At 45.1% G+C, this 12,717-nt stretch overlaps 1 protein-coding gene across 4 annotated transcripts in view; it reads right to left on the reverse strand.

The window, feature by feature from the left end:
* LOC135914605 (uncharacterized) overlaps positions 1-3,144 on the reverse strand; it is a 257,330-nt gene extending 254,186 nt beyond the window's left edge. For 2 of the 4 annotated variants that reach the window (XM_065447520.2, XM_070525271.1), the window contains exon 1: positions 2,991-3,144. The gene's annotated coding sequence lies outside the window, so the exon portion shown is untranslated. The remainder of the gene's footprint in view (positions 1-2,990) is intronic. The other 2 variants (XM_065447531.2, XM_065447529.2) reach the window with 1 other exon arrangement.
* Between the last annotated feature and the right edge of the window lie 9,573 nt (positions 3,145-12,717).

Consider the following 12,717-nt stretch of genomic DNA (forward strand, 5'->3'; position numbering starts at 1 on the left):
TGCAAAGTTGCAATTAGATTGTAATTATTGATTTCCCTTTCTAGTACACATTTTAAAACACATCCAATTTAGCCTATATACTATTAGCCACAGCATTGTTGTGATTTTCAATTCAGCATCATAACGTAGTAAAATGGAAAACGAAATGAATGGTTTTTAGGACATGCAATAAATCCAAAATAACACACACATACTAGATATGCAAGAAGCTGTGGTACTCTCTCGGCCGAACTATCGCTACAGAGAGTTAGTTCCTAAATATTTTTTGTAGAACGCCATCATTAGCCTTCTACTTGGGGAAATCACAAAACGGGAATTTCATTTTCTGTAGTCAGCGTTATTGCACTATTAACCGGAGCGCAAGCACCTTTTAAGGAGACCAGCACTCTTTGGATCCATAAAGCACTTTTCAGGATGTTGCGATGTTTGTATGGTAATTGATAGTCTTCTTGAAGTAAATATTTGTTAAACGGCAGTATACAACCTAATAGGAAGAATATCAAGCGGTTGTTCTGTGGGAATTGTGTTCAAAACTGACACTGCCTATGTGCCGATTTTTAATGAGCCTCGTGGACACCTACTTCGATGCGGGGTTTGGCCCATTTCATTGAACCTCGTCATTTACACTACTTGGGTATATCGGGATCTCTCGAGGTTTCGTGTCTACACACCCATGCGGCCATGACGGAACTAACCTTTAAAAGCTTAGCTGTAATTGGCAACAAAGTTTATCACGTCTTTGTGTATCTTACTGAACAATTAATTAAATATTTCATTTTTGACGGTGACCAAGGGGGGTCAAGTGGCAAGAGCGCATTCGTGCGCGAGCGCCGAGGGGCGCCAACGAGCTAGCTATAGAAGAAGGCGATGACGCTGGAGCCAATTCTGATGATGATAGTTATGCGTCTACATAGGGACACGATCCTGGGGAAACTAGTCTTAAGAGGAAGCTTTAGCTCGAGTGCTCCTGTCTAAATACGTGCAAAAGGAGAATTCCTTTGTCTCGGAAACGACTGCACCAAATTTGACGAGACTTGTTGCATTTAAAAGACAAACATAAAATCTAGTTACTCTTGGTTTCGAATTCTTGATTTAGGTCGTCAATTTTTTATTTAAAATTGGCTAAATTTGAAAATTTTCAAAAAACGAAGCTATCAAGTTTACAACTCTGTAACTCAACAACTAAAAATGATTATACAGTTCTGTGAATTGCATCTAATAGTACATCTTAAGCGGACAAAACTGATATGATACACATGAAAATAAAAAAATATATTCATTGGGAAATACAGCTATTGCCAAACCGTTGTAAGCGACGTAACAAATTAACGTTAGATGGAAAATGACATATTGAATTTGTCCGCTTTGAATGGTCTAATGGATGCCGTTTACAGAATCGTGATATCAGTTTTGATGCAGAGGTATGAATTTGTAAACTTCGTGCTTCTAATTTTTTCAAGCGTTCAAATATTTGAAAATTGTTTTAAGAAAACTCAAGCCTTTAATCGAAATTGCGCTTCCAACAGTCACTAGAATGTAGCTTTCTCTTTTAAATGCAACAAATTTCCTCAAAATCGGTCCAGGGGTTATCTCATAAAAGCGTTTCTGCATTTTACATGCATTTGAATAGGCAGCGTCGGAGTTGGGCCCCAGCTAAAGCTTCCCCTTAAACAACTTCGCTTTCAAAAAAAAAAAAAACACAATGGTCACGCAAATTGAAGATGCCCCTGCTTGGACCTCTTAAACCTTAAGCTGAAGCTTAAAGCTCAAATTTCTGCTGATGGCGTTCCGAGCACTTCAAGCGAGCGTTGGAGGTATTCTGTGGCAGGGTGTATTTTGTGACTCTGATTTAGGCTATTCGGAAAAGAGCTTTATGGGCTCTGGCGTTTTGCTAAGGCTATTGTTTTGGGGGGGCATCAACGTTAAGTAGCAATGGACACATGACATTGACATACCAACGGATTCTCTCTCTTATGGATATATTGCGGCCTTATATGTAAATAATACCACAATGAGGCGAAGGCATTGATGTATTAGTGCGCTTTCGAATAAGTGACAGCGTCGTTAATTTTTCGAGAACAACGAAACAACGCCGAAACTTCCAGAACAACCTACATGCAAGCAGGTCCCTCCGAAGCCTCTAACAATGCTGTCTGAATACACTCAGCGCGTAATAAATGTAAACGAGCATATGCACGCATTGATACTCGTTGGTATCCTATAGCTTGTTGAAGCTCTTGAATTTAAAGTGGATACAAACATAAATGGTCAGCTGTCGAGATAAGCAAACATTTTGGAGCATTGGTGTAAAAAACAGAAGCGAACGCATTCGTACGAGAAAATACGTTACAGGTATAATTAGCGGCACGAAGTAGTAAGCGAGGATTTTGAGGAGCTATACACGAAAACGCTGGACCGAACAGTTTCTACAGATAAACTCAATCAGACAAGGTCACTGTTTGACATCGCACCGTAAGGCGTTGCCAATAAATTGCGGTCCCCATTGTGTACCAGACAACAGCTGGGTTACACATACGTCTCATTAATGTCGCCCGTGACAATACGGTGGCAATGCAGTCCGTCGCTAGATTGCTTCGGAACAAATCCGAATAACGTTCACATTCATTGCAAAGCTAGCTCCTTATTGTATTTCTTCCAGGGGCGATGATTTGCTGTAGATAATTCTTAAAATTCGTAATGCGCAACGGTCACGCACTTGCCCGAGAGAACCAATAGTGACTTCAAAATCCGCTGTACCCTATCGTCCGCTATGGTATTGCATTTTCGCGAACAATAACCGCTAGACTGTATGATTTAGAATGACTAAATTTAATATTACGAGCACTGCGCACAAGTTGCGCTGTACTAAAGCCGCACATATCCAACTGTCCACATCGGAAGTAACACTTTTCGATCGGTAGAACTTAGCGTCTAAAGCAACTCATAATTTACTATGTGTCGTAGTACATTTTTCTAAAAGAAATGCTCACGCAAATTCAAGCTGCTCCTGCTTCGACTTCTTAGGCCTATTTCGTACTACGGCTGAAGGCGTGGTGCGGTCCCCTTCAATTGAGCGTTCGTGTACTTTTGCGGCTCGGGATATTTTGCCATTCGGCACTATGCCGATCGAAAAAGGTTTTGATTCGCTCCGGCGTGTTGCTATGGCGATTGTTCTTTGGGGCATCAGTTTTTCGTAGCGATGCACCCGTGAAAGCCGTCTCTCTTACGAATATATTGCTGCTTTGTGTGTGCATGAAACCACATTGAGACCAAGGAATTGATGTATTAGCGCGTTTTCGAATACGTGACGGCGTCAATATCTTTTCGAGAAGAATGACGCAACGCAGAAATTTCCAGAACGAACTACATTGAAGCGGGTCCCTATAAGTTATGTTTAATTATTATCAAGGAGATCGTTAACTATATATAAGTGCCAAAGCTTGCATACATTGGCGATGGTCTGAAACATTGTTTAAATGAAATTGCCGTTAATTTAAATAGGTGGTGAACATATTTGCACAGTTGGAATTAAATTGTAATGATTGATTTCCCTCTCTGGTATACCTGTTAAAACACATCCAATTCAGCCTATATGCTTGTGACAACAGCACTGTTATGACTTTCGATTTAGCAACAAAACGTAGTAAAATGAAAAATGATATGAAATGGTTTTTGGGAAGCCCAATAATTGGAAAAAAACACATATATATTAGATATGAAAGAAGCTGTGGAACTCTCGATCGCACTATCGCTACAGAGAGTTAGTTCATAAATATTTTTGTGGAACTCGATGTTTAGCGCTTTAATTAGGGAACAACAAAACGGGAATTGTATTTTTATGTTGTCACCGCTACTGCACAATTGTTGGGAACGCAGGTTGTTTTTCAGATCAGCACTCTTACGATGCATAAAGCACTTACTGGGATGTTGCTATGTTTATATATTTTTATGCGAAGCATATTACGAGGGCTCAACCCAGCTCCTCAGGCGCGGCGGTGACCATGAAATCACGTGACACCGTGACGTCACGACAGAGGAGAAGTGGCTTTGCGAAGCATATTACGAGGGCTCAACCCAGCTCCTCAGGCGCGGCGGTGACCATGAAATCACGTGACACCGTGACGTCACGACAGAGGAGAAGTGGCTTTGGCTCAACTCTTGCAAGACGGGCTGGGTGGGAATCGAACCAGGGTCTCCGGAGTGTGGGACGGAGACGCTACCACTGAGCCACGAGTACAACGCTTCAAAGCGGTACAAAAGCGCCTCTAGTGAATGCGGTGTTGCCTTAGAAACGCGCTGTTTCTAAGGCGTGCGTCTCTTGCTCAGGCGCACATTTCGTTGCCGCGCCGAACGCTGCTTTGCTCGACGCTCACCGCGTCCAATGCGGGGCGCGTAGTCGCTGCCCTGTAGCCTATTGTCTTACACCCCTTGGCGGGTCGACGGGAACGCTGTCGCGTTCCACTCTTGAAGGCGAAGAAGTAATGCATGAGTTGTTTCTTCGTCTAGCCGAACCAAATATAGCCAAGCAACAGCAGTTCACCAGGCTAAACAGTGGTTCAACAACTAAAATAAAGGCTAGTATGCTTCGCATCCTGGGCTTAACCTTACCTAAGCCACAGCCATTTTTTTATAGTCGTTTTGATGTCAATTTTTCATAAATGGAAGTGGAACATCCAACTGGTAGAATCTCGAGCTGTTGGGCCTTGGACACTATGTTGAAAACTGACACGGCGCATGGGCCGATTTTATTGAGTCTCATTGACACCGGCTTCAATCCGGGGTTATGCCCATTTGAATGAACCTCGTCATTCATACAATTTGGGTATCTCGTTATGTGCCACTCTTCAATGGACTTGTTGTCCTCCAAAATAGCTAACTGGGAATCTCGCACCTAATATCTGCCACATTTAGACAATCAAATTCCTGGAAGCTATTGCGGCTCGTGGCTGAGTCACACCTGACGTGATGGTGACGCCTATAGATAGCGCGCGTGTGCAGGTGCCCTTGGGGTGATGTTTGGCGGCGTCACGAAAACACGTTTTCATGCGCATGCATTGAGGTCGCTTTTGTTTTCTTTTACTTTTTTTTTACCCTCTAAATATAAAAGTACTACGTTTCTTTTTTTCTTCTTTTTTTATCCTGTACGCAGATGTGCTTAATGTTTCTTTGGGTTGACAGGATAGTCAGAGCGTCCTTTCGTGCCAAATCTCTCAACACGTCCAACCACCTGAAACGTTGACCCTTTAAACACTTTAACTAGTAGCTTGCAAGTCGCAAGGCTATTAGCCTTACCTGGATTTAGTGTGTATGCATCAATATCAGGAATATTGCTTTTGTAGGACAGTGAGAGCATGGCCGCGTGTTTGACCACGCGCGAACGCGTGTTATACCTTAACACGGTGCGGCATTTATTGCTTTTCATAGATTTTTTGTTTTTGTTTTTTTTGCTGCGAAACCGGCTATGGCGCAGATCTGGCAGACCGCGTCCACACGCAGAAAAAGAATATTTCATAAGTGAGTGAATCCCGAAGATAGTGTAATAGCGGGTGCGCCCGTAGCGGAGTGGATGCAGGCGTGAGGCAATCCCTATACGTGGGCCGATACCGAAGGTAGTGAAACACTTGGCCCTCCCGCCGCGGAGGTAATTCAGGCATTAAGCATTGCCCATAAGTGGGCCGATCCCGCAGGTAGTGCAATACCGGTCACGCCCGTGGCGCAGGTGAAGTAGGCGTTAGGCACTCCCCATACGTGGACAGATTCCGAATCCAATATCGGGCGCGCCCACGGCTGGGGTGAAGCAGGCGTTAGCTACTCCTCGTACGTGTGGCGATCCCCAAGTGTAGTGCAATACCGGGTCCGCCAGTGGCGAAAGTGAAGCAGACGTTAGGCACTCCCCTTAAGTGTGTCGATTCCGAAGGTTGTGCAATACCGCGCCCGCGAGTAATGGAGGTGAAGCAGTCATTAGGCACTCTCCATACGTAGGCAGATGCCGACGGGAGTGCAACACCGGGCCCGCCGGCTGCGGTGGAGGCACAGGCGTTAGGCACTCCCCATACGTGGGCCGATCCTGAAGGTAGTGCAATACTGGGTCCTCCCGCGGCTGAGGTGGAGCAGGCGTTATGCAGTTCCCAAACGTGGGCCGATACCGAAGGTAGTGAAATACCGAGCCCGGCCGCGGCGCAGGTCCAGCCGGCGTTAGGCACCCCCATACCAGGGCCGATCCCGAAGGGAGTGCAATACCTGGTTCACCCTCAGCGGAGGTGAAGCAGGCGTTAGGCACTCTCCATAATTGGGCCGATCACGAAGGTTCTGTTATACCGCCCCTCCTCCCCCCCAACGACAGAGGTGAAGCAGGCGTTAGGCACTCCCCATATGTGGGCCAATCCTGAAGGTAGTACAATACTCGGCCAGCGCGTGGTGGAGGTGAAGCAGAGGTTAAGCACTCCCTGCACGTTGTGTGATCCCGAAGATAACGCAATACCGGGCCCGCCCGCGCCAGAAGTGAAGCACGCTTTCGAAACTCTCCATACGTGAGCGGATCCTGAAGATTGTGCAATACCGGGCACGCCTGCGGCGGAGCTGAAGCAGGCGTTTACTCCATGTACTTGTGCTGATCCCGAAGATAGTGCAATACCGCGGCCGCTGGCGGTGGAGGTGAACCAGGCGTTAGGCACTCTCCATGCGTTGGCTGATCCTGAAGAGCCCCCAGCGTAGGTTAAGTAGGCTGTAAAGAGCCCTAAACCACTCACAGTTTGAAATTTAGTGTTGACCTTCGAGTTGTGCACGAATCTGTAACGAATACGTAGCCGCCATAATTTGTGGAAACGGTGCTATAATAGCGGAGTTGCGCGCATTTGGTGATCGAAACGCGGCCCTTGCTTGTTTCGTTCTTTCCTTCGCACGCTCGCTCGTCGGCAGGTCTCTTCACTTCGCGGAGTGGTCCTCTAAATTTCACGTGAGATATGTCACTCCCAACTCGCTGTTCAGAACGCTGTCCACTTTCCGTTACCGCGACTGCGTGCATCTCGGCTGGACGCTGCTTCCGTGCCACCCCTTCCCCTGCGAAGCGTGCCGCTATGGAACCTGTGCTGCGGGCACGTGTGTGGCGCGCCAGGCATTGCGCAGGGCGTCACCATGAGGCAGCCGGTGTCGCATCGTTTCGTTGTTCCAGTCAGCGTTTTGTAGCCAAGCACAGCACAGGGGCTAATCTGTTCGCGCAGCTAATCAGGCAGCTTAGAACGTCTGCGTTGGAACGCCAGCAATTTGGCACTTGCGCTGGCGGCCGTAGTTACCGATTCGTCAACATCATGATCATCGTCATCATCATCAGCCTGGTTGCGCCCACTGCAGGGCAAATGTCTCTCCCATGCTTCTCGAACTACCTCAGTCATGTACTTATTGTGGCCCTGTTCTTCCCGCACACTTCCTAATCTCATCCACCCACCTAACTTTTTGCCACCCCCTGCTACGCCTCCTTCCTTGGAACCCAGTTCGTAACCCTTAATGACCATCGGTGACCTTCCCTCCTCATTACATGTCCTGCCCATGCCGATTACTTTTTCTTCATTTCAACTAAGATGTCATTAACTCGCGTGTTCCCTCATTCAATCTGGTCTTTTCTTATCCCTTAACGTTACACTTATCATTCTTCTTTCCATAGCCCGTTGAGTCGTCCTCAATTTAAGTAGAACCCTTTTCGTAAGCCTCCACGTTTCTGCCCCGTAGGTGAGTACAGGTAAGACACAGCTATTATATACTTTTCTCTTGAGGGATAATGGCAACCTGCTGTTCATGATCTGAGAACGCCTGCCAAACGCACCCCAGCCCATTCTTATTCTTCGGATCATTTCAGTCTCAGCAGCCGGATCCGCGGTCACTACCTGCCCTAAGTAGATGTATTCCGTTACCACTTCCAGTGCCTAGCTACCTATCGTAAACTGCTCTTATTTTCCGAGACTGTTAAACATTACTTTAGTTTTCTGTAGATTAATTTTAGACCCACCGTTCTGCTTTGCCTCTGCAGGTCAGTGAGCATGCATTGCAGTTGGTCCCCTGAGTTACTAAACAAGGCAATATCATCAGCGAATCGCAAGTTACTAAGGTATTCTCCATTAACTTTTATCCCCATTTCTTCCCAATCCAGGTCTCTGAATACCTCCTGTAAACACGCTGTGAATAGCATTGGAGAGATCGTATCTCCCTGCCTGACGCCTTTCTTTATTGGGATTCTGTTGCTTTCTTTATGCAGGACTATGGTGGCTGTGGAGCCGCTATAGATATTTTTCAGTATTTTTACATATGGCTCGTCTACACCCTGATTCCGTAATGCCTCCATGACTGCTGAGGTTTCGACAGAATCAAATGCTTTCTCGTAATCAATGAAATCTATATATAAGGGTTGGTTATATTCCGCACATTTCTCTATCACCTGAATGATAGTGTGAATATGGTCTATTGTGGAGTAGCCTTTAAGAAATCCTGCCTGTTCATTTGGCTGACAGAAGTCTAAGGTGCTCCCGATTTTATTTGCAATCACCTTACTAAATACTTTGTAGGCAACGAACAGTAAGCTGATCGGGCTATAATTTTTCAAGTCTTTGGCGTCCCCTTTCTTATGAATTAGGATTATGTTATCGCGCTTCCAAGGTTCGGATACGCTCGAAATCATGAGGCTCATGAGCGTGCACAAGTTCATAAGCGTGCATAAGCAAGCAACACTACGAGGAAGACCATGGAGGGCGTGTACCTGCTAGCAGACTAACCGGAAGTCGCAGGTTCTTGTTCGAACAATCGACAGCGCCTGCTCCCGCTGACATCAGCGGATGCACCATGGTGACGTCACGATGAGCACTGGGGATTTGGAAAGGCCTTGAGAGGAGCACAGGATTGCGTTTTCATTTTCTTGGGCACCCGCAGCACATAGCGCTTCAGCGTTTGGCAAAGTTGATCTATATGCGCGTGTTTACTAGAAGTGTCTAAATAAATATCGGAGTTCGTTTAGGGGACCTCTGAGCACTCTCCATACGTGGCCTGATCCCGAATATAGTACAATACAGGGCCGACTTGGAGTCGAGGTGCAGTTTTCCATTAAGGGACCTACATACCCAGCTTTGCTGGTTATCCTTCTTCAGAGAGTGGAAGGGCACTGAGCTCTTCTTGCTTTTTCGTGTGCGCGGGTGTCTTTCGTGTATGTTGCGTTTTGAATGGCAGAGTGTCATATTGTGACACGTGTTTTAATACGTGGCGACATGTGGGAAGTTGAGTCTTTCAAGCCTTTAAACAGTAGTTTTGTATATGCAAGACTTTTAGCTATTAGTTGTTTTAGTGTGCGTCCATCTGTATCAGATATATTGCTTTGGTAGGAGAGCTAGAGCGTAGCCGCGTGTTTAAACTATTACCGTACCTTAAGTCTGTGCGGCGTTTATTGCAGTTTAAACATTGGTGATAAATCATTTGCGGGATTTTAGGGGTTTAGGTCGCATACGTAGGCCTTTGGTGGCGGGTACGTGCTCTGAAAGCTTCGGTATTTGCGTTTGAAAAAGCTAAGTGCAACACATCACAAGAAAGAGGGTAAATCGTGCAGTGTGCGGGGGGCCCCTCAAGGCAAACGAGGGGAAGGATGCGAGTGGAGAGGAAATCGAGACGATCTGCAGACATTGGTGTCTGTACTAAAGAAAATGAAGAATTTCTCGGACGGGCCTGTTAAACAGGTAATACAGCTCAAGAAGGTGCTAAATATGAAGCGTGATGTAGGTAAGGAGATGGAAAAAAGTCTTCAAGCAGGCGAGTAAAAGCTAAACAGGGCCGTCAACGTGAACGAGAAAGGTCGTGACAATGGAACGCAGTCTGGCGATGTGACAAGACAGATAGTGCCAACAAAGCATGTTGAATGCGTGTAACGTGGGGTGGGGATAGCTGGAAAGAGCTTCACCTACGTTGAACTGACTACAAAGGAAAAACAGAAACGCAGGGATTAGTACTCCTTGTCAAAACCAAAACACACGGAAAAGGATGACAAAGGGAAGCAGGGAGAGACGTCGGCAATAGGAAAGAGTGAAAGGGTAATTATCACTAAGAAGCAATTGTGAAGAGGGTGAAAGGCGTCAACGGTGCTGCAGTAGGCACATTTCCAAGGCCCACATGCGGCCCTGTCATGGAGTGAGGGAAGAAAAGCTTGCAGAAAATGCCCCGGACAGAACGTTGAAGTAGATGCAGGTAGGCGTAGCGACGCGCTAAACATAAAATTGGCAAGGCTAGCACAACCCCTGACGAAGAGGATAGACGACTTGCGCGAGCGGTCCCCTCGGAGCAGATAGTGGTGTGCACAGAGCTGGAGGGGCCTTTACACAACAATAACGTACAAAAAGCCTTTTGGCTGCAAGTGAGGCTATATGGAGCTTGAGCCGAGAGAAAGGTTTCGAGGTTGTAGCAGTAACATGGAAGTGAGAGGGTTGCTGCTTTTAAACGAGACGGGATGCACTTCTATCACAGGCTTGGCCAAGAAGTCGGCTGGCGACTTTATTCTCACGCAGTTACTTTTTGGGGGACCCATGGACGCTCTGGAGGCCAGGCTAGGTAACAATGAAGAAGGTCCCAGGGGAACCTCAGAAGAGCACAGCCGTCAATAACAGAAAAAGGAATAAAACAAGAAAGAGAGCACGCCATGCAATAGCGTACGTACATAAACATGCAGGGCTGCAGAAGAAAAGAAAAGTGGGTAGATATTGAGTAACAGTTTAACAGAGAAAAAGAAGGGGTGTATGCGATTACAGAAACGCACCTTAGAGACTCGGAAGTGCCACCACTGATTGAGAATTATCTTTGGGAATTATGCAACAGAACTAAACAGGAAAGAAAGGGCGGTGGAGTAGGAATGATCATACATCAGGTAGCCAAATGGGAAGGAGTAAAATGAAAATATCAAGAGCTTTTTTGGTTACTATGTATAATGAGTGGAAAGAAAACTTGTTTTTGCCTGATGCATTTTTGGAACGGAAATAACTGCAGGGAGAAGAATGAAAAGTTAGTGAAATTCCTAAGTGCTGGTATTATGGTTGGTGGGAATGACGCCAAAATTATCCGCTTAGATGATATGAATGCCCACATGCAGGATATTTTCCGACATCAACGGGAAGTCAATGCTACATCTTTGTGAGCAACATAACCTCGTTATTATGAATACAGTGCTTAATCGTGATAGACAGACAACGTGGTAATTGGGAAACCAGCAATGAACCATTGATTATTGTCTGGTTACAAGAGGGATTTATGACAAGCTGAGAGAAACGGTCATTGACAAGGAGAATGCAACATACGGAGCCACCCTAAACAAATTATTTTGAAAATGAAATATGTGATTACAAAAGAGCGTAAAGAGCGAAGAGTAGCCAGTTCATATTTGAACGCTGAACAAATAACAAAGATAGTCACATCAGCTGAGTAATAACTTGTAAAATGACCAAACAAAGTGCCGGGAAATATTGGAGTTTTAGGTGCGCTTACGAGACAAGTACCGAAAGTAACATGATCGTCGGAAAAGAATAAAGAAACCGAAAAGCTGGTGGAACAGGGAGATACGAGCAGCGATCGCCGAAGAACAGAAAGCATAACGAGACTACAGGCAGGTAAAAAAAGCGCGGTTGCCACGGGACGGAGCCAGAAAACGGGAAACATACCGACTGAAAAATATATGGCTCAAATACTGGTTCAAGCAAAGGTCAAAGATGAAATTGAACATTTATTGTCAAAAATACGAGGAAAAAAGGCAAGGTGCACTTACGATATTTTAGACCCACATCAACGTATCAGGCAGCAAATCTGGACCCAAACAACAACATATCCTAGACCAAGGTTGAAAAAAACTGGAAGAGGACATGGCAATAAGTCACATTCAAAAACTTCCCGCCGAGTCCTTCCAAAGTGCTGAAGAGGTTGTATTTGTGGAAAAAAAGAGTATGAACGAAAACCAGAAAGAAAAGGAGCTGGTGCTGAGAATTTAAACTGGAAGAAAGCCGAATGGAAAATTCCTAAACGCACCGCAACAGGGCGACACAAGGATCTTGTTAGGCTCACTAGTGAAGTAGGACCTAGATGCAAGGAGGCTCTGTTAGAAGCAGCGAGAAAAACTTTAAGAGATAGACTATTACCAGACAGATGCCGACAAAGCAGAATGAACTAAATTTTTAAAGGCAAGGGGGGAAAAAAGATAGAATTCCTTCATCCCAACCGTTTACATTGGTAATGTGGAGGTTAGCAATAGATACAAATAAATTAAAGGTTCAGTCATGGGCAAAGAATATTGGCATGTTGGGAAAACTTCAGACTGGCTCCAGGGTGGGTGGGCGTACGGGTGATAAGTTTTTTGTCCTTACTCACTCTCTGTTTTTATTTCATCACTCATCATTAGTACAGGAGGAGGTCCCCATGTTATAATAAATGTCAGGGAGACCTCCTATTGGTAATTTAACATAGTACATAATGGCCACATAGCAATGTCAGACATAAGTTTACGTGAACATAGTGAAGTTTTTAATGAAATTGAAAAAAGATACAAATATTGAAATTCAAATCAATCAACCAAATAAAATAGGTACTGTGTATTAGTAAATAAATATTCCTAATTGGCGCATTAAGGAAACATACAAATGATATATATAAAATAACACGAGGTTATTGCAGCAGATAATTGGAAATATGCTTACAATATACGAAGTTTGA

This window comes from Dermacentor albipictus, chromosome 9 (genome assembly GCF_038994185.2).
Source record: "Dermacentor albipictus isolate Rhodes 1998 colony chromosome 9, USDA_Dalb.pri_finalv2, whole genome shotgun sequence".
Classification (NCBI taxonomy): domain Eukaryota; kingdom Metazoa; phylum Arthropoda; class Arachnida; order Ixodida; family Ixodidae; genus Dermacentor; species Dermacentor albipictus.